The sequence below is a fragment of the Desmodus rotundus genome, chromosome 10 (assembly GCF_022682495.2).
Source record: "Desmodus rotundus isolate HL8 chromosome 10, HLdesRot8A.1, whole genome shotgun sequence".
Taxonomy (NCBI): domain Eukaryota; kingdom Metazoa; phylum Chordata; class Mammalia; order Chiroptera; family Phyllostomidae; genus Desmodus; species Desmodus rotundus.
In genome coordinates this window covers 49,991,742-49,996,035 of record NC_071396.1, presented here as the reverse complement: position 1 = coordinate 49,996,035, position 4,294 = coordinate 49,991,742, and the positions used below count along the sequence as shown (strand labels likewise).

General features: G+C 41.2%; 1 non-coding gene across 1 annotated transcript; it reads left to right on the top strand.

The window, feature by feature from the left end:
• The first annotated feature begins 703 nt into the window (after positions 1-703).
• On the top strand, positions 704-841 carry LOC112318223 (small nucleolar RNA SNORA8). The gene has a single exon (XR_002976195.2). It is a non-coding gene; the product is annotated as a small nucleolar RNA SNORA8 (small nucleolar RNA).
• The last annotated feature ends 3,453 nt before the right edge of the window (positions 842-4,294 follow it).

Sequence of the window (4,294 nt, the reverse complement as noted above, 5' to 3'; positions counted from 1 at the left end):
CCAGACAGAGGTAAAATAATCGCCAGTACAAAGGTCCCAAGTCAGGAATGAGCTTGTTCAAGAAACAGAAGGAAGCCAGTGTGGGCGGAGAGCAGTGAGCCAGGGAGAGCAGAGATATGACAGCCAGGAAGGAGGCAGGGGCCAAATCATTAAGGATATTGTAGGCCAAGCTATGGCATTTTTATTGTACTCAGAGGATTATGGGAAGACTTTGGAGGATTTTAAACAACAGAGGGAGGTGATCTAACTTACATTTTTGGTTTTCGTTGTTGTTGTTGTTGTTGTTTTTAATACTTTGGCTACTGTATGTAAAGGAGACCAGAGGTCAGGGTAGAAAGACGGGTTGAGAGAAAGTCTAGGGCAGGCCAGGTTTGGGCACGAGTGGCAATGACTTCTATTCTGGACATTTTAAATTTGAGATGCTAGTTAGACGTATTAGTACCCTAGGGCTGCTATAAGAAAAACCACAGCCCTGGCTCAGTTGGTTGAGCATTGTCCCACACATCAAAATGTTCAGGGTTCGATCACCAGTCAGGGCACATATGAGAGGCAACCAACCAATCAAAATGCTTCTCTCTCACATCAATGTTTCTGTTTCTCTCTCTCTCTCCCTCTCCCTCCCTCCCTCCCTTCTTCTCGCTCTAAAAATCAATAAACATATCCTTGGGTGAGGAATAAAAAAATAATAATACAACATAATGATTGCACTGCATGGTATCTGCATTCAGCACTTTATCCCTGCTGTGTGTTCAAAGGACAGTGCAGTATAAATTCAGTATCTGGCATCATGGGTTTCCTTGGCTTCTTGCATATTAAACCTGGTATTTTTATTTTGTTTTTCTAAATATATTTTGTTGATTATGCTATTACAGTTGTCCCATTTTTTCTCCCCTTTATTCCCCTCCACCCTGTACTCCCCCTCCTACCATCATTCCACCCCCTTATTTCATGTCCATGGGTTGTACATTTAAGTTCTTTGGCTTCTCCATTTCCCATACTATTCTTAACCTCCCTCTGTCTATTTTATACCTACCATTTACGCTTCTTACTCCCTGTACCTATTCCCCCATTTTCCCCTTTCCCCTCCCCACAGATAACCCTCCATGTGATCTCCATTTCTGTGATTCTGTTCCTGTTCTAGTTGTTTGTTTAGTTTGTTTTTGTTTTTGTTTTAAGTTCAGTTGTTGATGGTTGTGAGTCCCAAACCAGATAGTTGTCATTTTACAGTTCGTATTTTTCATCATCTTTTTCTTAGATAAGTCTAACATTCCCTTAACATTTCATATAATAAGGGCTGGGTGACGATGAACTCCTTTAGCTTGACTTTATCTGGGAAGCACTTTGTCTATCCTTCCATTCTAAATGATAGCTTTGCCGGATAGAGTCATCTTGGATGTAGGTCCTTGCCTTTCATGACTGAATATTTCTTTCCAGCCCCTTCTTGCCTACAAGGTTTCTTTTGAGAAATCAGCTGATAGTCTTTTGGGAACTCCTTTGTAGGTAACTGTCTTCTTTTCTCTTGCTGCTTTCAAGATTCTCTCCTTGTCTTTAACCTTGGGTAATGTAATTATGATGTGCCTTGGTGTATGCTTCCTTGGGCCCAATTTCTTTGGGACTCTCTGAGCTTCCTGTACTTCCTGAAAGTCTATCTCCTTTGCCAGATTGGGAAAGTTCTCCTTCATTATTTTTTCAAATAAGTTTTCGATTTCTTGCTTTTCCTCTTCTCCTTCTGGCACCCCTATGATTGGGATGTTGGAACATTTAAAGTTGTCCCAGAGGTTCCTAAGCCTCTCGTCATATTTTTGAATTCTTGTTTCCTCATTCTATTCTGGTTGAATGTTTATTCTTCCTTCTACTCCAGATCATTGATTTGAGTCCTGGTTTCCTTCCCTTCACTGTTGGTTCCCTGTATATTTTGCTTTATTTCACTTTGCATAGCCTTCACTTCTTCCTCTATTTTGTGACCATGCTCAACCAATTCTGTGAGCATCCTGATTAGCAGTGTTTTGAACTCTGCATCTGGTAGGTTGGCTATGTCTTCATCACTTAGTTCTATTTTTGGAGCTTTGATCTGTTCTTTCATTTGGGCCATATTTTTTCGTCTCGGCATACCTGTTATACTGTAAGGGGTGGAAACTTTATCTACTGTATAAAGAGGCAAGGCAAATTATATGAGTACATTTACGGGTAGGTAAGTAGAATTGGGGCTAGGGAAATGAGGGAGAACCTTGTCTAATTGCTTCTATATTCTCCATGAGGTATGAAGCAAGGTCATCAGCTAAAAGTGAGGGGTGAAAGGTGTTTGAAGAGTTAGGGTAAGTTAGGAAGCAGAAGTTTTGAAGAGTGAAAGATGAACATATTAGAGTATGAGGAGGATTACATAACAGTAAGTGTCCTCTCAAGATTTCCCATTCATACTTAGGACTCTTCCTAGATATCTTTCTTCTGAGTCTGCACTTCCTCTCAGGAAAGGGCTCTGTTGGCCCTAGTTAGGTCATATGCCTATCTCTGGTCCAATCACTGTATCCAGAGGATGAGATAAAGCAGACCTGGGTCACATGACTACCCCTGTGACTAGTGGGGCTGATGCTGTGACTGGCAGCCCCAGCAGAACCACCAGAGTGGGGCAGGGGTAGTTCCCCAAAGAAAACAGAGACATTAGGCAGACAAAAAACTACAGAGAGGTTCATTATCCTCTACTGTTCTCACAAGGTTGTCCTGAGGCTCGGTGAGACAACATCTGCAAAATTGTATCACGGAATGCATAGCACATCTACTCTCATTTGACTGGCCAAAGCAAGCCACATAACAAAACCTGGTAACAACAGGGTAGTGAAGTATCCTCCTTCCATAAGAGATACTGAAAGTCACATGGTGATATTTGGTGACTTATAGTACTTTCACAGAGAGGAAAAGTAAATCATTGGGAAAAATAATATAATCATCACAAAGGGTTAGAAGTATGTGAACACTCATTATACAATAAAAGGGACTGGAGTCCTATAATTCAGGGAATTAGGAGTGAAAGCAGAGAGCAAAACTCTCCAGTTGGGGAAATCAAAGAAGGCTTCTTGAGGGAAGTGGCTTTTGGGCTGGGTTTTGAACAAACACTAGAATATCAAGATGGAGATAGAAGAAGAAGGCGGGGCATGCTAGCAGAAGAACAATATGAGAAAGCCACAGAAGAGGTAAAGTAGGATGTTCATACAGGGAATGGTGAAGGGTTTAGTTAGCCTAAAGCAGAGGAATTGGGAGGAAATAATGGAAAGACAACAAAATGAGTTTGTCTGCCAGCCTCTGAGAGCATGTGGAAGCTCTCATTCCCACTCCATCCAACTGCCTAAACAGGGGTTCCCAGGTTGGGTAAGTGCCTGCAATGGCTGGTAAATTAGTCCAGAGCAGGCCAGCCTTTGGCTAGATTCTTCTGCTCTTCTTGGTTGGCCAAGCCCGGGTTCTAGCCCAGAGTCAGTTTCTCTCTCAAACCTCTTTCACTCCCGGTCAGGGCACATGCCTAAGTTGTGGGAATGGTCCCCAGTTAGAGAATGTGCAAGAGGAAACTGATCAATGTTTGTCTCTCACATTGATGTTTCACTCCCTCTCCTTCTCCCTCCCTTCCCCTCTCTCTGAAAATAAATAAATACACAAATATTTTTAATTTTTTTGTTGGAAACTGTACTCCTAATGTTCTTATAGAGATTCTTATGGGCTTTCTGTTTGTTTCCTCTGCCTGTGTCAGCCAGTCTCTGATATCCAGAAGATACTCTCAAATTAGGAGGTGTTAAAACCAAAAAAGAGATCTTCCCAAAGGCAGGGAGATGGACAAGATGATAAGATGCCACCCTTGCAAAGCAAGCCTTGGTCTTCACCCTGCTGGCTTCTCTCCTCCACTGCAGCAATAAAATGAGTTTTTGTTTTGTTTAGAATAAGATCCCATAATTTATTTTGTTCATAATGTCATAAAAGAAAAATGTATTGGCTCTTAGTTGTGCATGCCAGTATGAATTTCATTGTCTTTTTGGATTCAGTTTATTATTACAGCAAGGATTTGGGTTAAATGTTTATGTAACAGAAACCTTCTGCTTGTTATTATGTGACACGAATGTCATGATCAGTAAAATTAATTTTATAACAATCTTGTTTGTTTTCTTGGTAGTAATCAAATGCAGTACACAGATGGAAAAAGCTTTGTAAGAGTGGGTCCTGGATTATTGGAATTAATGAGCTGCCCACCTGGTGGGCACATGGTCTAATTGATACGGGTCTAATTGAGCCCTTAGCAGGTTTACACTTTTAA